The sequence below is a fragment of the Danio rerio genome, chromosome 13 (assembly GCF_049306965.1).
Source record: "Danio rerio strain Tuebingen ecotype United States chromosome 13, GRCz12tu, whole genome shotgun sequence".
Classification (NCBI taxonomy): Eukaryota; Metazoa; Chordata; class Actinopteri; order Cypriniformes; family Danionidae; genus Danio; species Danio rerio.
Window position 1 is genome coordinate 23,770,765 of NC_133188.1, and position 27,682 is coordinate 23,798,446.

A 27,682-nucleotide genomic window follows, 5' to 3' on the forward strand; every position below is an offset into this window, starting at 1 on the left:
GGGAGATGAGTCTCTAATTAGTTCAATGCAAGGTCAAAACACACCCATAACTCTTCAATAGAATAAGCACAACCCTGTTAGACCTTGTGCGAGGGTTCACAGCATTTTTTTTTCTGTCATTAAAATAGCAAAAGTGGATTCGGACACGCTCTTAATGCTTTTGCACCATGTGCTTAGACTTTGCTCCTAGATTTTTAAATTAGAGCCCTTAACAGGAAATCGTCAGTTACCTGTTTTTAAAAACAATATAGGGCATTTATTTTTAAAAATAGTGTAAGATAACACAAGTAAACACAAATGTTTTTTTATTTTATTTTTTTTTTGAATGAAAGTTTTTATTATGAAGGGGAAAAAATATATAAAACTACATAGCCCTGTGTGGAAAATGTATACAGTAAACATGTACTGCAGGTTTTAAAAGTGTTTGCCTTTTTCCCTTGTTTGTATCATAATCTTTTTTCCTAATTGCGTATTACTTTTACGCCACGCGTATTGGGACCTAGACCTTCCAAAAAGTTCAACTTTTGTCTTGTCAGTCCACAGAGTATTTTCCCAAAAGTCTTGGAGATCATCAAAATGTTTTCTGGAAAACTGAGACAAGTCCTTGTGTTTTTGTTGTTTTTTTTCATCTTGGAACTCTGTCATGCAGATCCTTTTTGTCCAGTCTCTTTTTTACGAGTTGTTGCCACACTCTTGGGGTAATTTCAGTTGCCTGGCCACTCCTAGGAAAGCTCTCAAAAACAAAACAAAACAAAAACAAAAAGTGTTTGTTTTATCCACTTAAAGATAATTTCCCTTTACATGGTATGCAAAATGGCTTTATAACTTTTTCCAGACTTTTAGATCTAAATTATTGTCCCAGTCATTTGTTTCTGAATTTTGTTGGATCTCGGCATGGTGCCTATATTTTGAGGATGTTTTAGTCTACTTCACTTTGTCAGGCAGGTTTTATTTAAGCGATTTCTTTATTGGTAACAGGTGTGGCAGTATTTAGCTCTGGATATGGCTAAAGAAATTGAACTCAGGTGTGATAAAACACTTTTTCAGACAGGGCACATGTAGCTTTGGATTTTGTTTTCCACTAATAATAAAAGCCTTCATTTTAAAAATGTGTTATCCTCAACCAATGTTTTAATTTGTTTGAAATATTATGTAAACATTAAGTGTGACAAACATGCAAGAGAAATAAGAAATCAGTAAGAAGGCAAAGACTTTTTCACACCGCTGTCTTATTCTGAGATTCCATTAAGTTTATGCATTTCTTTCTTCCATCCTTCTCCTTATGTGGTTGGTGTTGTACACATTGTGCTTGTATCAACAAAGACATTCTCTCGTGTATCATTAATGTGGCAGATGTGAATGCCTATAAGGGAAGGTTGCCTGTGAATAATGGCCTATTTGTCACACAAAGCTATTGTTCAGCTTCAGAAGACTTGGAATATGGCACACAAGCCTCATGGACTACTTTTATGTGCTTTTTGGAGCTTGACAGTTGCAATCACAATCCGCTCATCCCTCTTCCATCTCCTGTGTTCCACGGATGAAAAAATACAGTATTGGAATGACATGAGGAAGTGTAAGTGGTGGCAGAAATTTCATTTTTAGGTGATTTATTTCTTTAATATTTCTCTTGCAAACTAGCACAGCTTTATTCATTCATAACTTTTTTTTTTTTTTTGTTTTACCTCTACAGAGGAGTGTAACTTATTCAACATTATTGTTTAAACTAAGATAGAATTAAAGAGGTAGTTCACCCACAACTAAAAATCTTGTCATTGCTCACTTTTTACTTGTTCCAAAGCCTTGCTCTCTTCTGTTAAACACATACAATAAGCGTTTTGAAGAAAGCTAGAAACCTGTAACCATTGATTTCCATAGTGTTATTTTCTTACACAATTCAATGGTTGCAGGTTTTCAGCTTTTATTAAAATATGTTTTTATTGTTCAACAGAAGACAGAATTACAAAAATCTTTGGCTCCACTTGTGGGAGAGTAAAGAGTGTGTAATGTTTTATTTTTATTTTAAGTCGTCAGGCTATGTCAGTGCTATTCAGAAACAAATATGGGTTGGCAAAGACACATTGGGGGCTCTATTTTAACGATCTAGGTGTAAAATCTAAAGCGCATGGCGCAAAAACATTAAGAGCATGTCCGAATCCACTTTTGCTATTTTAACGACAGACAAATGCACCCTTTGCCCTGGCGCGTGGTCTAATAGGGTTGTACTTATTCTCTTAAGGAGTTATGGGTGTGTTTTGAGCATAATGTGCATTAAACCAATCAGAGTCTCAACTCTCATTCCCTTTAGGAGACAGTTACGTCACACCATGGCACATTTGCTATATACATGGAGGACTTTGTAGGTTATAATAAACAAACCTCTTCTGTTCAGCCTCTTTTCTCTTTACTTTACTTTTTGCTCTTTGCTTTACTCTTTTACTTTTGGGGATAAGGTAACGATGATGTACTCACTCCAGAAAGACATTAATGTGTGAATTAGTCTATGTCTGAATAGAGTCAGCAGCAATAGGGGTAGATGATTTAGTGATTTGTGCTAATAAGTCTTGAGTATGGTAAAACCCAAGATTTTGGCTGTTTCTCAGTATGCGTTCTTCAGCGATTCTGTGTCCTTGTGTTCTCATGTAACATCATCATCAACCATCAAAGTTCAGGTCCAATACTTAAGACCGAAAGAACGAGATGTGTGAAAGTTTCTAAATGTGTTCTTGATATTGAGGACGCACCGATACAGACTTGAGTTCAAAACTTGCCTGAGAATTCCCAAAAGGCATTGCAGCTCAGCTGAATAAAGGAGGTGGAAAGTGCAGCACACATTATTGCACACTTGTTTATTATTAAAGTTCAGAGATATAACTTGTATATCTCAGGAGTTTCCCTAAACGAGATGGTGAAAGTAAACATTAACATGAAAATTGTAATAAAGGCATAAACACATTAAGGGTGTTTATTTTCTGAAATCCATAATAATATGCTTTTTATTTGTATTGTGCAAAGTATATTTGTAAGGTTTTTGCTCATGTTATATATAGTCACCAATGATTTAGCTACTGCGGATCGCCGGAGAACTACAAATTTGCTATTAAATGGACTGCAAATTCTGTCATGCACCTGTTCCGGTTTTCGCTGATGACACACACACACAGACATACAGCTGAAGTTCATCATTGTTTCATTACCTGGACTATTAAAACACATCTGATTTCCATCTGAGTCTTGTTCACCTGTCAACATTATGAAGTGTTTACCTTGTCTTGTTTTTCCTGTGCCGTGTTTCTTGACCCTCACTTTGTTAAATGTTTATACTGTTAGCCGCCCAGACCGATCTATTCGCCTGTGACCCGACTACTTTTTTTGGACTGTCCTGTATATAATACTGTTTGCTCTTATGTATGACTGTTGCCTGCATGACTATTTTTTGTTAATAAATCCTGCATGTGGATCCTCAACGCTGTCGTCCAGCATCCTACTGTGATACATACATATGTCTTGAAAAGGAGAAAAACAATAAATTGTTGTATGAATGCTGTAATGTTTAAATAATGTCTCGTTAAAAATATGTGAAGGTCACGTGATTATTAGAAAGAACGCAGCATCTCATTTCTAACAAGACATGCTCTCTGTTCTCATGGTGTCCTGAGTTTGTTCTTTTGAGGTAGCCTGGCAAAAACGGTTTCTACGAGAATGCAAGTCCATTTTCAATGCTTTAAAAATAAAGAAACAACCTTTGAGATAAAAAAATGATTTGACCGCCACAATAATAATAATAAAAAAAAAAAACTGACACGCCATCACTGTAAATGACTGAATTTGTAATAAATATTTTACATTGACAAAATGATTACTGGAGAACAGGTTCCCACATTTTTGTCAGTTTTATCAACAGAAACTTGTTTTTTTTTTAAATAAAACAAAACATATTCAATATTTAACAAATTATAAATATTAATGGGAAATAAATGTTTTGAAACACATTTTTCTATTTGATTTATATCCAAGTGGGTGGGTCTTCGAGCTCTAAGTGGGCTGTATAAACTTGGAATTTTTTTTATTTTTATTTTTTTTTTATGTCTTGTACATGACAGTCCACTATTGTGCTTTCTGAATATCTACACCTACTCCAACCCTAAACCCATCCTCACAGTAACCTGTTGTGTTGTAATAATGCCTACCCCAACCCTACACCCAACCTCACAGTAACCTGTTTTGTTGTATTAACGCCTATCCCGACCTTTAACACAACCTCACCGTAGCCTGTTCTGTTGTGTTAATGTCTACACCTACCTCAACCCTAAACCCAACCTCATAGTGGTGTTTTTTATTATTGTCTACACCAGGGATTCCCAAACTTTTTTATTCTGGGACCCACCTAGGCAAGTAATTCAATCTCAAGACCCACTATAATATTTTAATATGGAAAAATGGGTAAAAAAGTATGCATTTAAAGCATAAAAAAATATATGGTGTGTGGATTTTTGGATTTTGCGATTTGATATGCACAAAATGAGGCTAAAAAAGCTTTTATAAATATAGCTGCAGTTATGTGATGTTGCGCGATCCACCTTTGTTCACTGTGCGACCCACAGTTTGAAAACCCCTGGTCTACACCCACCCCAACCCTAAACCCAAACTCACAGTAACCTGATTTGTTTTATTAATATCTGCTCCACCTACCCCACCTTAACCCAACCTACTTGTGATTTAAATCCCTCCCACTTGGAGTTGCAGTGATACCTACTTTAATAATTCTGCATTCAAGATCTTCTGGGAAGTTTATATATTTGTGAGTGATGGCAATGTGCTTCCATAAAAAATCAACATGACCCATAGACAACATGCACCAGTGTGTTTTTGCACACCTTTGCACATTCATCAGCCTGTCTGTATCTAAGGTTAGTTGAAAAATTGAAAACCTTTTTTTTTTTAAATCCCCTAAAAACTTCCTTTGTGAACCGAGGACTCAAAATAGCCAATTTTTTGACTTGAGCCCTCTTGTTAAGACTCCAACAGACAAATGCTCATCCTCCATGGCTGTTTTAGGAAGAAGCTTTGCAGGTTCATCATATACAGCTGGTGCTTTTCAAAAGGTCCACTTGACAGACAGAATAGTTCTTCCCCCAAGAACCAGAGACACTTCCCTGGGGAGAAGAGAGGTGTGAACAGGTGTTTCTGTCCACTGATGTTTTTCCCCAGAGATGAAAAAGGCACTGGCACTCCAACTCACAACCTGTCAGTACAGATCTGTGTCCAGTGGCGGCTGGAGAGCCGACTGGGTCGCAGATGGTGCTGTTGGCTTTAGTGTCAAAGACCTAAAGAGGTGATGAACAGAGCACTGGCTAACCATCAGCATCAGAGTCTGTGGAGTCAAGAAATACAACAGTGCTGGATGCTAGATGCCTGGATATGTCTAGATGTAGATCTGGCAATTGTACATGAATATTTAGGCTTTTTCATTCACACGGTGATGCCTCATCTTGCAAAAAAAAAAAAAAAAAAAAAAAAAAAATATATATATATATATATATATATATATATATATATATATATATATATATATATATATATATATATGTATGTATGTATATATATATATATATATATATATGTATGTATATATATATATATATATATATATATATATATATATATATATATATATATATATATATATATATATATATATTGTCAAGCATTTTCGAAGCAAATCTATAGATAACTGTTTCCAGCTGTTCTGGTGTTTGCCTTTTCATACTGTAAAGAAGATTACAGCTGATAAAGTGGAATACTTGTCCTTGATTTTGAAAAGATTCGTTCAGATGGATGCTACACACCAGCAGTAGCATGTTGCTGTAGGCGAGACCAAGACATGTAGCTATTTTACTGTGCTGTGAAAGAATGAATGAAGCGATCAGCTATGAATCATTGCTACTGAAAAATGATTCAGTTGAGCTACATAATAGTGACATGACATAATGTGTCTGTTGGCACAACTCAGCTGTCATGAAAATGTATAGGTCTATTATTATAACGTATTTATGTTTAGAGGGGTGTGGGATATTAGTGAAGTAGTGTGCAGATTAAATAACCTACACTGTTTTTGGACTGATTGGATGTCATGCATTAATTAAAGCTATTATAGTAAAAGGAAAATGTTGTCATTCATTCAGTTTACTTCGGCTTAGTCCCTGATTTGTCTGGAGTCTCCACAGCAAAATGAACCGCCAACTACTCTGGCATATGTTTAATGTAGTGTTCACGTTAATGTATATAGTAACATGACCAAACAATGAAAATACATTTACTATAGTATTTATTAATATTTGTTAATGGTAATTAATGAAAATGAAGTTGTTCAAGGTGCATTTATTATTGTTTATTTTTAATAATGCTTTAGTAAATGCTTGTCAGAAAGCCTTCATTTCCTTTTGTAGACCATACCCACACATTCTTTGCAATATCTCCAGTGCATACCTCAGCTGCATATTCAGGACAGAAAATAAATGCTCATCAGAAAGAATCTCTTCTCCACTCTTGATTTTCGAACCGAAATCAGATCCATATTTGGCCGCCTCAGCCAGCTAAAATCTTGAATGTAGTGGGACTTCACTACAATGCTGAATTATGAACATGTATAGGACTATAGTATATTAATGTATGAAGGGAATTGGGGAAAATATTGGGCAATTTGAATAACCTACACTTTTTTTGGTACTGTTTGGATGTCTTGCATTTATTAAAGTTACTGTAATAAAATGAATGGTGACACTTTAATATAAGGTACAATTAATGTCAGTTCAAGAGTTCACACTTAGCTGATGATTAATTATAAGCTTGTTTGGCATGCTGTCCCGGGAGAGAGCCCTGAGCTCATGAGATCCTCGAGCCCAGGACTCCCTCCCGTTGCAAAGCGGGAGGGGAGTTTGAGCTCAGGTAGATCTCGGGAACTCCCCAAAAATGCCTTTGAATAGCTCGGGACAGCAGCCGCGTATTGAAGAGCCCCCCAAAAAGCAGGTGTAACAAGCCATATCCGGCTGCTGGATATAGCGTTTGATAGCTTAGGAAGAGAAGCTTCTAAGGGAGCAGAGCAAAGTAGGCTGCTAGAGCTTAGGCGGGGTGGGGGCAGGGCTGGATAGACTCCGCGGGAGTCAAGGCTCAAATATATACACCCCTGCGGGGGTGGGAGCTGGGGTTAGTTTGCTCAAGCAAGAGTCGGGAAGATTTGGGCGGTGGAGACTCTTGCATGAGAGGGTGGGAGGTGGCCAGGGCCTGAACTCCTGCGGGAGTTGAAGCTCGTTTTAGTCGCCCCTGCGGGGGCTAGAGCTGAGGATTGAGGGCCTATGCGTAAGGAAGAACATAGCGAAAGAGTGACGCTGAAAGAAAGACAGTTAGCGGAGGACTCAACGCTGGAAAAGAATTGAGGAAATAGGAGGGTAAGGAGATAAGGGGGAAGATCAGAGAAGGGTAAAAGTAGCGGAAGCACTCACGCTGTAAGGAAGAAAGAAGGGGCAAATAATTGCCAGGCGGAGAATCTCAACTCCAGAAAGAAGAAAAGGAGAATATAGAAGTATATATGCATATATATATATATATATGAATATATATGGTTATTACATGGTAAGGGCCAGGCGTGGGTGGTGATTGACTCTTGCGAGAGTCGAAGCTCGGAGCGACCCCTGCGGGGGTCAGAGCTGCTGTGGGCATTTCCCCTGCTGAAGTCTGGGAAAGAGAGGGGGCGGTGGAGACTGCAGCAGGGGGTGGCCGGGGCGGGACTCTTGCGAGAGTCGAAGCTCGTTTTAGTCACTCCTGCGGGAGTTAGAGCTGAGGATTGATGGCCTATGAGAAAGGAAGAAAAGAGAGGGCGGAGGAACTCGACGCCAAAGGAAGAAAAGGAGAGAGGGGATAACCTGCGTGCGTGAGCATGCACGTGCGTCTATTCCTGTTTCGGCATGTGCATGCACATGCATCGGAACAGGTATACATCGGATGTATGCGTATAACATGCGCATACATACCATTTCTAATGGCCTGGGTGGGGCGCAAATGGTGACTCTTGCGAGAGTTGAAGCTCAGCGCGACCCCTGCGGGGGTCAGAGCTATGGGGGAGGGGGGGGGGGGGGCAGTAAGAGTCGGGAAGAGGGAGGGGGTAGTGCAGGCTCTTACTGGGGGTGGTAGCCAAATGTCATGGTCTTTTTATTAATGCATGGTCTGATAGCTTGATGTCGCTACGTGCAGGGATGGTAGAGGTGAGCATTCATCCCCCCACAGAATGGCAACTGGATGGAGAGCTGAGGATAAGGGGTATGGTTTGTCTGGTGGTCCTGGAAGTGTTTATTAAAGTTCCGTTGTCAGAAATGTCCTCCTATTCATAGCAGCCAATCAGGAAGTTGTTTGTTGCTGTTTCACATCCAACTGACTTGCCATTATAAGCTTATGTAAGACACTAGTGTATGAATAAATGAGTCACTGGTCTAGTGTAATTGGACCCCAGTGCTCTGTGTATAATTTATTTATTTATTATTATTATTATTTTTTTTATTTTTTTTTTATTTTTTTTAATTGCTAACATCAAACTCTGAACTCTGTAAGACTTCAAGGGCGATGTCACCATTTAGTAAAACTGTGAATGGAATGTTAGTAATTGGCTTTACTTTAATCCATGAATAACATTTGTTGGTATCTTAACTTCATTCACAAGCTTGTCTGGTCCAAATTCATTCATAAGACTTGCAACAGAGTCAAGAGAGAGGGCAGGACCTTCTCCAGAGAGCTTATTGGGTGGTGAAGCTTCCCCTTACAGCTATTGGCTTGAAGGAGAGCCAGTCAAGCGTGCCAAAGGTGAAAAAGCCCGGCGGCCATTTTGTTGATCAAGTTCACCATTGTTTATGGCTTGAGCTGTTGCTTGCTGAACATTCCGGCAAACAAGCTGTTAGATGTTATGGATCAGTGGACGGGCAAGAGGCGAGTATCTTTAGTTAAAATCATTGTTTACACTAGTCTTGTTATTCAAAAGATTTATAAATGTTTTAGTCTAAATGTTTGGTAAAGTTATTTTGCAAAGCTTCCCTTCATGTGCATAGCATGTGCACCGCTAGGAAAAAGGTAATGGTTCAGTTTCATTGCAATGGCTTTGGAGTTTTTGGCTGTCATTTGCTGGAGAATAGGGTTGAAGACACAGCGGATGCGTTGAAGTGGAAGGTTTGATGTTTGTTGAAGTCGTTGATGCAATTGTTGGAGTTGTTTTGAAGTAGTAGTTGTTGTTGCTGCAGTTGTTGTTGCTGCAGTTGTTGTTGCTGCTGTAGATTGTAGCTTGTAAATTATAGCTAGTAGCTTGTAGATTATAGCTGGTAATTTGAAGATGGTAGCTGGTAGATTGTAGCTGATAGCTGGTAGGTGATAGCTTGTAGATGCTTTGGTTGTCCATGCTGGTTTCGAGTAGGTTCTTCAACGGAGCTAGCTACGGTGAAGCTGCCTCTTCAAAACGAAGATAGCAATGGAATAAACCCCAGGGTATTTATAGTAGTTTAGGAGTCATCTGATTGGATAGTAGTGAATTGGATAATGCGGGTCAGCTGCTAGCAATCATAAGCACGTGATCCTCTCGAAATTTGTTTATACATAAACTTCACTTAATTGATTTAATTACATGACCAAAAAAAAAAAAAAACATTTATTACAACATTTATTCACCTTTGTTAATGTTATTTAATGAAAATGAAGTTGTTAATTTATTCATTCCTTCATTTTCTTTTCATTTTAGTCCTTTTAATAATCAACGGTCACCACAGCTGAATGAACTGCCAACTTATCCAGCATATGTTTTATGCAGCGAATGCCCTTCCAGCTACAACCCATCACTGGGAAACATCCATACACTCTTATTCACACACATACACTAAAAACAATTTAGCTTACCCAGTTTACCTATAGCACATGTCTTTGGACCAGGGCACCTGGAGGGAACCCACGCGAACATGGGGAGAATGTGCAAACTCCATAAAGAAATGGGAACTGACCCATGCGAGGCTCGAACCAGCCACCTTTTTTGTTGTGAGGCGACAGCACTACCCACTGCGCCGCCATGAAGTTGTTCATTGTTAGTTCTTATTACCTTGCACAACCTTGACCATGACCTTCTAAGATCATAGTAATCACATGAACTCAGATTATTGGAACCCTATTGTATCGTGCGACCAATGAAATATTGTGTATATATGAAAACCGTTGTACAAATTAACTTCATGTGCAAATACACTGTTTATTTATTTATTTATTTATTTGTTTATTTATTTATTTTTATAGTGGGTATTGTTAAATTGATCAAAAATGACCAAAAAGACATTTATGAATTATAAAAATATTGTCATTTGTTTCCTGTATTTTAAATCAGATACATTCACTTTTAATCAACCAACATTTTACACAATTTCTGTTATATAGATTGTATAATCTGTGTAAAATACTGCATTTTTCATTATGTGAATAATGACATTGAACCTTACTTAGTGATATAATCAGTTCAGAATGTTTTAAATATGTTTGCTTTTATTCATTTATCAGATGCTTTTTAGGGTGACCTAGAAATGATGGCACCAAGTGATAAAACATATGGAGTCAACCCCTAATATGCAGGAGTAACCCCTAATAAGCAGGAAAACTAAGCGCTGGAACTAGCATCAAAAACCGGGCAGTCAATCATTTCACTTCAATCATGAGAAAACACAACATATGACCAAGTGACTGATTCATCATCCCTCTCACGTCTTGTTTTACTTCTGCTTTGACCTTTCTGTCTGTTGAAATCTCCATAATTGATTGCATGTCTGTTTGTTTTTCTACCATTGGTAGGTGGTGTTTTTTTTTTTTTTTTTTTATTTCCCACATGGCTTTGTCTTAATGAGTGCATGCTTTGTCATATATGCGTGGGCCGTATCACCATTGTCAAACAGTCCTCGAGATGAAATAAAACTGGTTAAGAAAACCCAAAGGCCATCACGTGTTAATGCTTTCCAATTCATTTGGCAATGATATATGAACATAAGGGTTATTATAAATCTGTGGTTCACATTTTGTCTAAAATTGCCGCTATCTATTTCTTTCTCTCACTCATACATGTAGGTCTCCTGTATAAAGACAGTTTTCAACTGGAATTAATATTCATTTTCACTGATCAATCACTTTCCCAGTGATGGGTTGCAGCCGGAAGGTCATCCGCTGCATAAAACATGTGCTGGATAAGTTGGTGGTTCACTCCACTGTGGCGACCCCAGATTAATAAAGGGACTAAGCCGAAAAGGAAATGAATGAATGAATGATAAACCTTAACTCTATTATACTCTATTATTAGGGAGGTAACGGTATCAGAATTTCACGGTACGGTAATACCTCGGTATGAATGTCACGGTACGGTATTTATTGAATCATTTACAGGAAAAAACAAAACTTATGAAAATACTCCAAAAAAGTGCCAAAAGTGTCAATGACATACAAATTAGCCATCTATCTGTAAGCTTTGAAACAGGAACTTCAATTTTAATAACAAAAAAATATTAAACCATGTAAAAAAAATAAAGTTTCAATTTAGTATTGTTGAAAACTCATCACATTCAACATTTAATCACTCACTCACTTAGATAGAGATGGGTTTAAAGGAAAATTATCATATAAATATAATCTGGTAAAAGCTGGTATCTCTGGGTATTTACAATGTCCCCTGCAACAGAAAAAAACCCTCTCATTTGGGACTGAGGTTTCTGGGACAAGAGAGATATGACTTGGCCCAGGTTGACAGCAGTGAGTAACGTTGTGCAATTTCTTTCCCCCACTTGAGAGGACAAACCATGAGTAAGATAGAGGTCTCATGTCTGCATCAATCTGAACAGTGTGCTGACAACACCGCTATTCAGTACACGCGCGACAACACAGCTGATAAGAACTCGCGCAACAACACCGCTATTCAGTACGCGTGCGGCGACAACACCCGCTTTAGAGTTTTCTGGCTCTTTTTGATCCCCGCTTCTAGCAGCACACTCCATTTCCGCATTACTGGATCTATAGCGACAACAGACCGCAAGGGATGATGGTCAAGCATGGGCTGATGGGAATTGTAGTTTTCGCTACCTCCCGTTCGTTTCATTCGCCTGAGCAAATTTTCTCAGAAGACCTATAGTTTTACCGAGTCATGCGACTTCGGTAATATCGAAAAAAAATTAATATTGCGGTATGACGGTATTTACAATACCGTTACATCCCTATCTATTATGGTTAAACAGGGACTCTATAAATCACACATGTTCTGTGGCTCTTGCTCAACTATAATTCAAACTCAACATTGCTTTTCTTGTGATGTGACTATTGCAGATGCACACATTGTGATATCAATGCTGAAACTATTTTTCAAGAGTTCGCCCTTAGCTGATGATTGATTATAAAGCCTGTTTGGCTTGCTTAGGTAGGTCTCGAGAACTCCCCTGCTTAATAATGGTAAATAGCTATGGAGAGTGAATGCTGAATTCTATGCTTGTCTATGTTGTCGATTTAGTTTTGTTAATTCACATATGTTACATGTTTTTTTGGTCTATGGGAAGAAACCGAAGAGCCTGGGAAGAACCCACGCAAACACAGGGAGAACATGCAAACTTCACACAGAAATGCCGACTTGGCCATGTAAGATCTGAGCCAGTGACATTCTTGCTGTGAGGCAATGATGCTAACCATTGGGCCTCCATGCTGCCCTGTCAAGGAAAGGGGAGGAGTAGGGGTGGAAGGGGGGATTCTTCAAGACGAAGATGGCTAAGGTAAGATACTTATTTATAGTCTGATTGGTGAATCATGCGTTAGCTAATGAGGACCAGCTGCTATCAATCATAAGCGTGTGCTCCTCTCAAGATTAGTTTATAAATAAACTTCACATTGTGCAGCCATATTATGATGTCATTGTTTTAGTAGATAATTCTACTTATTTTAAGCATAAACATGGTCCACACTTTTAAAGAAGAAAACTTAGCTGATGAAACATCTACATTTCTAGGGAAAGTAGTAGACATTATTGCTTTTGGCTCTCTAGCCCAGAATTATTATTTTGGTGCCTCATTTGACTGTTAAAATGTCTATGTCTGTGTGTGTGTGTGTGTGTGTGTGTGTGTGTGTGTGTGTGTGTGTGTGTGTGTGTGTGTGTGTGTGTGTGTGTGTTTATTTAATTTACTTTATCTTTTACAAAGTAAAAAGATAGAAAAACTCTTAGAAATTCAACTGAAGTTCCACTCTCTACATCTACATTTCATCACACAAATACTTTAATGAATAAACCCACAGTTCTGAGTTTAAAGAAAACATGCTAATTAAAAAGGATGTAGAACTAAGATTTTGATATTGATCAAATATAATAGCCCCTTTCACACACCTTTCCGGAAAATTACTGGCAATTTCATAAATTTCTAATAAATTAACTCTGGTTTTTTTTCTGGAAAGAGAAGTTGTAACATTACCAGTAATTTGCCAGAATGCTGCACTGTGTGAACACAGAAGGAAGACTGCCGGAAAGAGGGCGTTCACATCTAAAACACGTTAGATGTCTACTTTAGCCAGGTCAGAACACTCTGACGCTTTCACGTCCGCACTGTTTATGAGAATAAAAGCCTGTGAATATTTTTCCAGACACATTTAGCTGCTAGATATTAGATAACATTTATATGTTCCTTCTTACTGCCAACTGTGTAAAAAGTATCGATAAAATGCTTATATAAGGCCATTGTTTGTTCACCTTTAAGCTCTGACGCGTGTGCACGTAAAGCAGCTGGTGAGCACCAGCACACACACATATTATGAACATCTTAACATGCGAAAGTGTTCCTCCATATGTTTATCGAAGTTGTTCACAATACTTATCCATCCACAGAGTTTGTAATGTAGTCAAATGTTTACAAATACAAGCGCAGCCGTTTAGAGGTCATTTCTGCTTGATGTCAGAATTTACCGGTATTTTGGAATGGTTGTGTGAATGCTCTTTTTCAAAAAAAATCTGTAACGTCCTCGCCTGTGTGAACAGCACTTTTTTGAATTTACTGGTAAAGTTGGTCCTGAAATTTTCTGGATATTTACTGGTATCACTGTGTGAAAGGGGCTATAATCTTATATAATCTTATTATGATAGTGGCTGTTTTAACACATTTGACCTTAAGAGTGTTTGCACTTTGAAATCCAATCTAATGTGATTTTAAGAAGTGGTCAAAAGTGAATGACCTCAAAACATTTACACCCTGTATTTAGCGGTGCCCATTTGTGCTTGAATTGACAAAAAAAATCGACTTAATATGAAGTATAGAAATAGCCTTACTTGCTTTTTAAGTCTTAGTTCTCTTTCCGCCCACATCATCGTACTATCTCAGTGTCCACATGAGGTTGTTTTTTTTTTGTCTGTACGTAGCATTTTTATGCACAGACTCCACACCAGGAAGCTATTTTTAAGAAAGCCTGGCAATGGAAACGTTTGCAGCAGTATTATCATTTTTACTGTTTCCCTGTCGATTCAGAGACAGCATTAATAATTCTGCCAAGTGTCCCTGCAGTGGCGTATGGCCGACCCAGCAGGATGCATATGGGCGGGTATGTTAAGACATTACGCTGTCTATTCATCAACACCTGATGAATATGCCAGAAAGAAAGAAAGAAAAAAAAAACAAACAAACAAAGGAACACTCTTCCAGTGATACATTTTATGTTACTCTTTCTCTGTAGTTCCCTCTCCAATCCCGTTTTTCTGACCGGTGAATTGGTGGATACATGCCAGCAATTAATGACACCAACACAATGACATGGCAACTTTCACAGAGAAAGCCAAACAAACATGTCTTGCCAGGGTTATCCATTAAGAGGCCCACACAGATGCACATTTTAGGTGGATAAATAGAGGCCCCTTTTTGTTCTGTGTTGCTTGTTCAAAGTAGGTTGCACATTATTTACAGGGCCGAGATACAGAAATTCATACCTCGTACTCACAGCATGTTTTGAAAAAAGATTACCGGGTTTATTTCTGCAGATGATTATAGCTTTCCAAACAATTATGAATTTGCCAATTAGCATTGTTTGCCCAGCATCTAATTTGTTGTTGTATAATGGAGGCAGTATCCGTAGTGAGGATGATTATAGTTTCTAGAGTGTCAGTTGTATTTCAAATGATCTATATGTCAGTGTACTTCTAAAAGATAACCAAATGATTTACTATTAAAAATCAATGTTAGCTTATGTAGTAGCATGTGGTGTGTTATGATTCTTGGACAGTAGTTGACATTGAACTAAACTCATGGACTGCAATAGACACAAGACTTAGTTCGGAGTCTGAATCTGACACCAGACCATGTGCAAGAACTACAGGGACTGGAGATGACACAGGACTGGAGCATACAGTACATAGCACTGGCTTGGGGACTGAAATACAAACAGGACTGGGCTATGGGCACTGGAATGGGACTTGAGTTGACTACTGTATGGATGAAGCACACAGATCAAACTCATAAAATCCTCTGGAGATTTTTTTTTTCTTATCTTGCTTTTTATTTTATTATTTTTTTATTTTTTATTTTTTTTAAGCAAAAACCCATTATATGTGCTTTGTGAATGCCTTTTAAATTGTCTTGCAACACAACCCTTCAAAGACCACTAGGGGTGTCCCATATTAAAAATGAAGATTCTTAAAAGGTTCTTTGTTGGTGTAGATCAGGGGTTCTTCTTCTTTTTAGGAATAAATCACCGTTTTGAGGGTCTAGACATGTTCAAAAACTCACGAAACTTTACACATGCCCCAGAAGTGGCGATAATGTATTCATCTCCTGAACACATCTACATGGCAATACAGTGATAGCACTGCCTGCTGACAAAAGAAAGTTTGGCATAAATATTGGATTTTCTTAGGTTTATATATATATAATTTTGTATTAGAATTCATTACATAACTTCTGGGCGACATAGTGGCGTAGTAGGTATTGCTGTTGCCTCACAGCAAGAAGGTCACTTGTTCGAGCCTCGGCTGGGTCAGTTGGAATTTCTGTGTGGAGTTTGCATGTTCTCCCTTTGTTCGTGTGGGTTTCCTGTGGGTGCTCCGGTTTACCCCAGAGTCCAAAGACATGCGGTACAGGTGATTTGGGTAGGCTGAATTGTCCATAGTGTATTAGTGTAAATGAATGTGTATGGATGATTCCCAGAAAAAATATTGCTTCGTAAAAAAATATGCTGAATATGTTGGCGGTTCATTCCGCTGTGGCGATCCCAAATAGTTAAAGGACTACGCTGAAAAGAAAATGAATTAGTGAATAAATCATTTCTTATTTAATTTAAGTAATGTTATAATTTATTACATTTAAAATCCTTAATTGTAGTAATAATTGTACATTTTTGTACATTTATAATGAACATCTTACAGTAAAAAACACGAACAATCCCATTTATAACACAAAAAATACACTTTGCCTTGATTCACTTACTGATATATTCTGCAATGTCCGCAATCCGTTAAATGACTTTATTTATTCATTTTTTTTTTTTTAAATCTAATCACAAAATTCTCTATCATTTTCCCTCTGTTTTCAGATAGGATGGAAGTTACCATCAAAAATCAAAGGTTACCATGGGCCAACTTTGGTCTGCGGGCCCTAGTTTGGGCATCTCTGGTATAGATGGTTCTTTGAAGAACCTTAACATTTTCAACACACAAATTTCTGTGTAGCCCCAGATGATTCTTTGCACTATAAAATGGTTCTTTATGTAATAGCCTGCCATTGGCAATTACCAAAACTTTCATCACAGACTTTCTTCAAAATGCAAATCACTGCAAGTTTGTCATGCATAGAAAAACATTTCATTCTACAGTCTCACCAGCTCCGAGTGTAGTCTTAAAGACTCATTTGAAAGGTTGAATTTAACTGTATCCTAATGTAATGCATTATGCATATGGTTTACAAAAAATATATGCTTTAAATCTAGTTTTAAACTGAGAAAGTGTTTCTGAGCCTTTGACTTTATCAGGAAGGCTATTCCAGATTTTAGGAGCAAGATATGAAAACGCACAACCTTCTTTAGCAGACTTTGTTATTCTGGGTACTACCAGAAGCCCTGAGTTTTTAGACATTGAAGAACGGGTGAGATTTTAGTGAGACAGAACGTTGGTTAGAGCCTTATGCTGTAGGTGAGAAGCTAATTTTTATAATCAGTACAGAACTTAAAAGGCAGCTAGTGTAAGAGGTTTTTACCCCCTATTGAAACCTTATGTCACAGTCTCTCCAAAGGCCCTGAAAGGTAATTAAAACATTATTTAAAGTCAGTCCATGTGACTCCAGTTGCTCAACCTCAATGTCATGAAGCACTTGAATGCTTTTCCAAACAGGTTAATACAGAAAACATAGAATGTCAGTTTGAAGACTTGTGCAGATTATACTTTGCCTCTTGTCTTCATCCATTAGTTGGTTTGTTAGTGAGAGACGAGGAAGAGAAACACTACAATTAAACCCTGCCCTTTATTAGTACTTAATTTCAACTAGAAATCCATCACACTACTGAAGTCAGTAGGAACTTGCAACAGGTTTTGATGCCATCGTGAATGTGGAAATACCAGTCGGTCTAAGATTTTGCAGCACATAGTTTTCAGATTTGTAAAGAAATTACTGATTTTGTGGTATTTTTGTTCAATATTTGCAGCAATATTTCCATCACTGGCTCTGTTGTTTTGCAAAATGAGTTTTATTATGTATAGTACTTTGGTATCTCCTTTATGCTTTTCATTAGCATACAAGTCCCTTTATGCAGCTCACAGATGACCTTGATGGACTTGACGGGCTGATGAAAAGCGTGCAGTTGTGTGTGTTAGGAGTTGAACAACTTTAGATTTTTTCAAGTCAACTTTTATATTTTTAAAGTCAAGTCAACGTTGACAAGTCATTGGGGATGCCATCAATAAAACACAACATGCAAACGTTTTGCAAAATGCTACAATTTGCTAATTATTTGCTTGGAAGCTATTGTACAGTATATCCAAATCTTGTTTGACAGCTCATAACACATTGCAAAAACAATGCAACATTACCAATGACTTGGCCCACACAGAATCTGCTCAAGTAGAAATCTGCAGATTTACACAGATTTTTAGCCCATTGTTGAGTCTATTTATTTACTTGTGTAAATGTGTGTACATTTATATTGATTCAGTTTTTAAATTAATATCAGTAATAATATTGACTATTATGAAAATGTCCATTTGATTTATTTACTATTGATTTTGTTTACCATTTGTAAATGAATATAGTCTGTCTTTTAGTAGAATCTAATTGGAATTGCATTGTAAACATTTGACTTAAAGTTTAAATTATTTATTATTTCATATGTTAAGTTTTAGTTACGATACTCCCAAAACCATTCCACGTAAGTCCGTAAATTTACTAATTTCTTCACAGAAATAGCAAAAAGATTTGTGCAGATTCTGACTGGCCCTACCAATGACTGCAAATAAATAATTTAAGTAGAAAACAAATGCATTCATGCATGTCAACACTGTTCATTAAGGAAACATTAGCACGGTCTAATTATAGTGCAAAATGCATGGCTACATGGCTAGACCATACTAATAGGTATGTAACAATAACAGATATGTTTACTGCAAAATTAATGCAATCAGCACACAGTACATCTAAAACCAAATCATGGCAAGCTATTTCATAAAACCAAATGCACGAAAGACAAAGGCTATAATTTAACTCTCTTTCACAGTCCTGGTCAGACTTGGTTACTGCTCATCTTGGTAATCAGATGTCTCCTGTCACTGCGTGCATCTTCACCACACATGTGAGCGTCAGTGCATCACAGAGGACAACATCCAATCACATTACTTTCCAGTTTTGCATAAACGCGATTGGCTATCATCTGCTCCAGGGTATTGATCTAACTGGCTGACATCTTTTTGACGATTTAGTTCACTCAAAATTCATGTGAATCTTTGACACTGACAAAAGAAAAATAAAATTTAAATTAATTTCAATAATCGGAGGGCAATGAACTACTTTTATTCGGTGATCCTACATTCATTAGTACGGTTGCTGTGTCGTTCAGGTCAAAAACCACATGATCTGCACAAAACGACTAGTGGACGTCAGTCAAAAAGCGACCTGGCAGAGCAATAAAGTCGACCAGTCAACTAGTCTGTGCAACCCTCTAGTGTGTTTGTGAGGAGAGAGTATGTGCGCTTATAGTGAGAGCATACATAGATAGTTACAGCAACTAGAAGTTTAGTGATGAATTTAGAGCATACAGCCTATATGTACTTTAAGTGGACTTCAGATGAATGTGTGTGTTGCAAAAACATCACATAACACATTTAATGCTGCTCAAAATCAGTGGGAAATCTGTGGCAATTCACAAAAATTGCAAGCATCGCTGAATTTGCCTGGTTAATTTTGTGTTAAATTCTGTAATTACATAAATCACATTATGCTGGAGGAACTGATTAGCAACAAACCTCTGGAAGCAAAAGTTTGACAAACAAACGGCTTCCTTGTCATGACACAAGTCCCCCTCAAAAAAATAAAAATAAAATAATAATAATAATAATAAATAAAATAAATAAATAAATAAATAAAATAACTGCATTATTTACCACATTTTAAAACTCCCACACAGCAAATTCATCAGAGTTAAATTCTCGGTGTTGAAGCATTTGAGAGTAAAGTGTTGACGTTAAAGAGTTAGATTTTGATAAATGAATATAATAAGAGTTAGAATTGTTTTTATTCAGTGCGAAATCAAGGAGTTATCTTTTTAACACTTGGTGGTGTTATTTCCAACATCCGGGAATTCATGCAGCCCCAGTCACTAAAGAATTTTCCAGACGCCATTTTCCATCTGAGATTTAGAACAGCAACTGGTGAGTCAAACTACCTAAATGTTGGTATTTTACAGACTTTCTTTGAGGAAATACAGTTGTAAACATGTTGTGAAGTTAATAACTTTAGAATGGAGTTACAATTTTAAACTTCTGCGGTTCATTCATGGTTGTTTGTGTATCTAGCTTAACTGCATTACTATTGACTTCTTTTCAAGAATGTTTTTATATATGCTCACGCATACATAGTGCATAAAAACATCAAATGTACATGTTCAACACATTTCTGTCACGCTTAATGCCATTTTGTGCGTTGTTACCCATCTGTAAAATAAAATCGACACTTCTCCTTTAATTCCAAGCAAACTAGCGAGGGAATCCCCGGAGCCGCCTAACGTTAGCCTACTCTGCCCGGATGCTAACGGCAACACAGGACGGTTTCCATAAGCTCTGGAGAGTTTCTAAAACATATCTGGTGAGTAAATGAACATATGCTTACTTGTAAAAGGCTTCCTGACTGAAACAAATGATTGTTTGTTATTAGTGTACGTTAATTTGGTTATTTTAAACACCGCGGCCCTTTTAAACTGGTTCATTCGTGGCCGTCCATATACCGTTAGTCCATAACTTAGACTCGTGTGATAACGTACGCTTGAATTATATTAAGTGTTGACAACCATTAAAGTCGGAATGTTAACATTAATGTCTTTAAATGACCGCGTTTGCACTTTATCAGACATTTAACGTTACAGAAGTCTCCCGGAAGTTGCGGGACTAACGTTAACGTTATTGCCCAAGTAGATGCCCGCAAATGAATGATCATCTCCCGGATATCGCGCGTCTCCCGCCCGGTCATTAAACACTTTGCACGCCCCTCTCCACCGCATCCCTCCCAGCTCTTCAGGTACGTCGCGCGCAAGTCACCCCCACCGCTCTTTAGGTACGTCGCGCGCAACTCATCCCATTGCTCTTTAGGTACTCATCTCTCCCGCTACCTCCCGCAAATCAACTCTGTATCCCCCGAAAATGACTTTTCCCAACTCGGGATGTCTGACGTTAGTAAGTTAGGCTATTTCTGTTGGCAGGAACATCTTAGTCAAGCTTTTTCTCCCGCATGATATTGTGCTTAAAACTATAGGCTAAACTTAGCATGTACTGTACACAACATTTCCGTTTTATTAGTGCGTTGTAAACAGCCACCTGTCTGTAAAATTAATCAACTGATTCATATTTGAGCAGCCTAATGATGATACAGGTTTGATTTGTAGATTTATTATCAATAATCAACATCTGAATCAAAAGATATGTGAAAATGTTTGAGGCATACTTTGTGATGTTCATCTCTCTTTTTTATCTGAAGGTTATGCATATGTGTTAGATACTAATGTGTTGTTGTTTTTTAACAGCCACAGTTCTCTGTACAATAACACAAGACCCTGTGACGGTGGCTGATTAGAGACGGATGGTGTATTTTCCAGAGTTGGTGAAATGACCAAGCACACCTTCTTGGTCATATGTGGTGATAATAATGAAGGTATGTTTGATAAAGTTCTGTATTTGTTTTACAATAAGCTGAGAGGGTATTAGAGCATTAGAGAATAACAAATGACATGAAGGTGATAAGTTTTGTATTGTGGGTGAACTGTTACTTAAATAATGTTTTGCTCTTTGCTTTGCACTTTTCCTCTTCTGCTTATCCTAATATTTTAGATTATATTTGGACCTGAAACATCTGCTAGACTCCAGGAAAGGTGGCGTCAATACTGGACCTGAAAGGGCCTAACAAGTTGAATCTGGTAAAGAAACATGCACGCACACACACACACGCACACACACACACACACACACACACACGCACGCACGCACGCACACGCTTACAGAAAACTGTAAATTTATGAATATTTTTTACACTGTGGCCAATATTTTAGGGAAGTCAGCATCACTAAATGATATAAAAGATTTTAAGCTCCTCTAAATTTTGCTCCAAGTGTTGTGTTAAATTCAGGATTCTGGACAGACAGCTGCCTGTTTTTCCAGTTCTAGTCATAGTGGTTAACCTAATTGTTTTTGGAGATCCAACAGTGATGTATGTGTTTTTTCTACTCTTCCATATCCTGTCACCTCAACCAGCTGGGAGAGTCAAGTTGTGGATCATCATGTGGATTTTCAAAAGGTGAGTTTAGATTTCTTGAATGTTTTATTTACTTTAAATGTTCTTTTAAATATATCATAGAATTTGATTGCAATTTGTTTTCAAACATTTTTCTTAGTCATGCTGGAGTCTTGAAGAGTTCTTAAATGAGCATCACCCTACAGTATATCCGTGCATCAGGAACCACCAGACGAGCGATCAGCAGCTACTACTGTACATCGTCATGGATAAAAAGGTCATCCTGTGGCTGGGAAGCACTTCATTCACAGGACATGCTTGATGAGATTTCCTAGCTCCAGTTTGTTTTCACACAAGTTTACAGCATTTATACCTTCATTTAAACTGCTGTGTTTGATATGGAGGACCAAGGAAACACCCGAAGTGAAAGATTTGCACGCCAAGTTGTTTAAAATGTAATTTCAGAAAAAAACTATGCGTTCAGAAGAAAACTATGAGTGACGATATATTGAACTTTCAAATTGCTCTGATGAAACATCAAGTTTGGACATCATATTTTGTTGATACTGTCTTTACTAATAAAACATTTAAAGCAAATTTGACATTGTTGCATTTTAAAAATTGAATGAATTGTTGAAGTTGTGAATGTTTTCAAATAAAATGTTTTTTATTTTGTAATTTACAGTCTATTTGACCTTTTTACCATATTTACACTCAAGAGAGTTGAATAAAATAATATATTACACCAGGTGGTGTTAAATATAGTTACATTTTTTAACTCTGCCCTGAGTTAAAATTAACCCTTACTTCGGTGTCAATGTGCCAACCCTTTTGAAAGTGTTGATTTAAGTCTGTTTTGAGTGGACCCCATGAGACACTTTCAAAGTGTTGAAATTAACACCCATAGAGTTGTTTTGGGTCCCCATATTTTGCTGTGCAGATGTGTCATGAGAGTGATAAAAAAATCCTTTTTTATGTCTTTTTGTCATTTAAGAAAAATACTGCATCAAACAGTTTGAATTTGGTCTAGAGTTTTGTATTTTAAACTTAATATAAGATACTTTTTACATCAGAAATGAATTGGCTTAGATATTTTTTTAATTTTTCACATCTGTAAAAAGCTTTTTGAGAGGTGTTTTGACAATTTGGACAAGCAAAGACAAAATCCAGAATGCTGTCACATGGTGCAATAAGCACTTTATGACAAAGAAAATGTGAAATATAGTGAAAGATGTACATAACTTCTGTGGCCTGCTGTAGTATAAGATTCTAATGGTATGATGACCTTGAGTATAAAAACATGACGGTTTCACAGTATTGTGATTATTGCTTTGAAATATATTAATTTTAAATGTCTGTGTAAAAAAAAATTATAAAATAAAAATACTTTCCACTTTGAATACAATATATTTTATTTTAGGAAACATTTATAATATTTTGAAGGAGTAAACATTTCAGGCTAAATAATTAAATCATTGACTTCTGCAGTCTTCATTACTTTAAAAACACAGATTTCTGCTGGAGATATTGTTATCTTAAAAAAACGTAAATAGAAAATCTTATTCATAACTTAGTATAAGATTAGTATAGCAGAACAATTTGGCAATGTTAAACCTTGGTATACCTTGAAAACGGTTATCTTGCCATGGCTTCTTTACCTGAATGCTGGTTTCAATGCCTGATGATCACCTTTACCATGCCACTGTTTGGCAAGTGTATCCAATGGTGGAAAATTGTGTTATGTGGCTTTAGTATTGTAAGCAAAGTATCAAAATACCACTGCTTTCCCAAAATAATCTTTGAATTTTGTGATAATCCCGTGCAGCTCTTTGATAAGGAGATGAACTCTCCTTTCTCACCTTGCAATGAATTGGATGAACACATCCTTTTTTTTGAATAAGAGAGAGAACTAAGCATTGCTGCTTGCTTTGCTTTTTTTTTTTTTTTTGGAACAGATTAATTAATACGCATCGAACTCGTTGTGCAAAGTTTCTGAGCGTGACGAATTTCACAGATATGAATACAGAAAAAACGCTGAGGAAAATTTCAGACTTTAGTGTACAAAGACCTTTAATCTGACCAACCCCAAATTATATACACTAGTGTATGACTTAACACAACAGTGCAGACCCATTAATTATACATAAAAAGGAGGGGCTGAGATGAGAGCGTATTGCAGCTATTTTGCTTTTAGACAGCAGGGACACATTATGTTCTTATCTGTCAGTGTGCTGAGCCGCTGCAGGATAAACCTCCAGATGAAGGTATGAGCAGTTAATTTGCTCCTTCTTTTTAAATATTGAGTGGTGTAGCCTGTGCATGCACAGTATGACCTCTCAGCTCATCCACCTTTAATTCGTACCCAAATCCAATCCGCCGAGACCCCCCGGTCCTCCGCTCCACCTGAACTCATAAAAAGCTTAATTGAATCTATCATTGACTTAATTGCTTAAATGAAGTGCTTTATCAAACTCTGGCCTTTGATGAGTTTCTTTGCAATGGGCCCATCGGCTTGTAGGGTAAACACTCGCGCTTGGACACAAGCTCTCTTATTAAGCCGAAGCTGGAGTCATTATGGCTGCTGGGTTATGCAGATTGCAGAAATCAGATCGCTTTCTCCTGTACATGTTGCTGCCGGAGGCCCGGTGGCGTGCTGCGGGAAAGGGCCCCCCTGGTGACTGGCTGCCATTAAAAATGCATTGCTGCCATTTTGGTGCCACTTAGGTTACACATGGAAAGCTGATTTGTGCATCACTAACAGATGCTGAGGACGTCAAACCTGCATTGAGATTTCATACATATTTAAATGCACATGAGCAGATCAGAAGAATGAATCGACTTTTAGTAGCAATGTGAAATTGTATGGAGATTCATTTAAATCTCTTTCTACACTGAATTGCTTGTAGGAACACTTAAAATGAATGTTTTCACTTAGACATCGGTTATGTAATTAATAATTTAGAAGAAATTGTAACATTTTATTTCTTGAAAACATTGTTTAATGATATTGATTTCAAACTGTATTTAATTAATTTATTTATTTATTTATTTTTGGCAGAAACATCGCTCCCATTTTGGCACATTTGGAATCAAACCAATCTAAAAGCAATAAATTCAACTGCTAGTATTTGAAACAGGCAATGAATTAATACAGGAATATTCACTGTAGAACTTATTTTCATTTTGTTTGTCTTATTTTCTTGGCATTTACATCAGCAATCCATCCAAAACTTTTTTTTACAGTATACACATTCTCCAAATATGTTTTCATTTCTTCTTTAACTGGAAGAGTCTCAGTTTACCCCCTTAATGCACACCACTACACCATCTTGTATGGTGCATGGTGTTTTTTTATGTTATTTCTGAAGTTCCTCTGCATTTCCGCCTGCAGCACTGAGACTGAGGCTGGTGATGTTTTGAAGGCACCACATACTGTTCTTAAGGACAGATATTTTATTCCATCTCATTTCTTAAATGCAAAGATGCTGATGCCGAATTTTACACGATATTGCCATTATATATTACTGGTCTTAGCACTGTGCTGTATATTATTGAGTTTGATTGCTGACTTGCTCCCGAATCTACCCCTGCCATTTGGCTGGTACTTTTTTAAGCATGATTTCCAATCCATATTCCAAGCATTGACCATCTTATTAAAATAAATTAATTTTCGCTAACTGCATCACGGTGGCACAGTGGATAGCACAGCAAGAAGATCGCTGGTTCGAGCCCCAGCTGGGTCAGTTGGCATTTCTGTGTAGAGTTTGCATGTTCTTCCTGTGTTAGCGTGGGTTTCCTCCAGGTGCTCCAGTTTCCCCCACTGTCCAAAGACATGTGGTACAGGTTAACTAAATAAGCTAAATTGTCCCTAGTTTTTGTGTCTGAATGCAAGAGTGTATGGGTGTTTCCCAGTGTTGGATTGCGGCTGGAAGGGTATCCACTGCATAAAAAAAATACAGCTCATGCCTGGTATCCACTAATTTGTTAAAATGTCTGTACATAAAAGTAAACACACCTAATATTAAGAGGGTCCAATACATTTGACTTATTTATAGTGTAAGCACTCACACTGTGCTATTAATGTTTTACAAATAATACATGTATTTGCAAATTCCATTTGTCTTCTGTTGGCCTGTGAATGTGTACCAGGTGCAAAGTAATCATTTGCAGTTTAGGATATTAAAACAAAACACTGTCCAGACATCTAGACTTTATTTACAGTCACCAAAGTGCTAGTATGGTCTCATCTCACAGGTGTTTCTGCTAGGAAAAAAAAAGAACTCTTACTCTCGTTTCACCCCTCTTCCCCCTCCTTTCGCTTCTCTTTCGTCTGCAATTCACTTTGAATGAAATAGCATTTGTTACACAGATGTGACCAATATGGAAATTCAGCATCAATTAGAGTCACAGGCGAGTGTGCCAAATTGACTGACAACACTGCTGAAGCAATTTGGAGGCCAACTGAATGCATCTATGAGTCCTCAAAGGCAGTTTGCTTTGGCGGATATTCATTTTGGGCCCAAGATAGATTTTGACATTATTAGACCTGCCTCTTGATTTCCAGCGGCTTGTGCCAGGTAGAATAAATATTACAATTTGGCTGCTACAGCTGAGAAGTAAGAGCTGGACTGGATGGATGACAGATATAAACAAAATCTTAATTTAGATTGATCCGTTTTTTGTGAATTTCAAGTGCATTGTTTAACAGCCTTTTACATTGACTTCAATAAAACAACACAACAGACAATGAATGCTATCTAGCATCCTAATTCAACAGTAGATGTTGTGTTTTTAGGAAATATAAACTTTGTTTATATTTTCATTATATTATATTATAAAATGATAACACTTTGTCTTATGTCATTCATTCATTCATTTTCTTTTCGGCATAGTCCCTTTATTAATCTGGTCAACTTTTCCAGCATATGTTGAATGCACTGGATGCCCTTTCAGCTGCAACCCATCTCTAAGAAATCCATACACACTCATTCACGCACATACACTATGGCTGATTTAGCTTACCCAATTCACCTATAACACATGTTTTTGGACATGTGGGGAAAACCGAAGCACACTGAGAAAACCCATGCGAACACGGGGAGAACATGCAAACTTCACACAGAAATGCCAACTCACCCAGTCGGGTGCTGTGAGGCAATCGTGCTTCCCCTGTCTTATGTCATCTCATTTGTTAACACTAGTCATTATGTATTAGTTAACAACGTACAACATTTTTACACTTAAATCTCTTTCTACCTTGAATTGCTTGTAGAAACACTTACAATTTGTATTTTCACTTAAAAATGGGTAAAGTACTCAAAAAAAAAAAAAAAAATATTTCTTCTAAAACAGTGTTCACTAATATTGATTTCATGTTGTATTTATTTACTTTAATTTCTTTTTCATTTGTTTGGCAAAAAAAAAAGTGCCCTTTGGGACAATTGCAATGAAAATAATCTGAAAGTATGTAATTAATTAAACTGCTGATATTTGGAACAACCAATGAATTTATGTAGCAATCACCACTGCAAGACTTTTAAAGTTGTTTGTCTTATTTTCTTGGCCTCATGATTGATGGCAGGTATAAATAAAATCTTAATTTAGATCCATTTTTTGGGATTTGAAGTGCACTTTTAACAGCCTCTTACATTGACTTAAAAATTTTTCTTTTTAAGTCTTTAAAAAGTTAATGCATT

At 37.1% G+C, this 27,682-nt stretch overlaps 1 non-coding gene across 5 annotated transcripts in view; it reads left to right on the forward strand.

Annotated features, from left to right (window-relative positions):
- The window catches only part of ccdc172 (coiled-coil domain containing 172), a 216,616-nt gene that overhangs the window by 141,870 nt on the left and 47,064 nt on the right, over positions 1–27,682 (forward strand). The window contains exon 10 of one of the 5 annotated variants that reach the window (XR_012389267.1): positions 12,603–14,669. The exons of 1 other annotated variant lie outside the window; for it this stretch is intronic. This is a non-coding gene — a transcript (coiled-coil domain containing 172). Of the gene's footprint in view, positions 1–10,575; positions 11,550–12,602; positions 14,672–27,682 lie in introns of those variants that run through there. 3 more of the 5 variants (XR_012389260.1, XR_012389265.1, XR_012389244.1) reach the window with 3 other exon arrangements.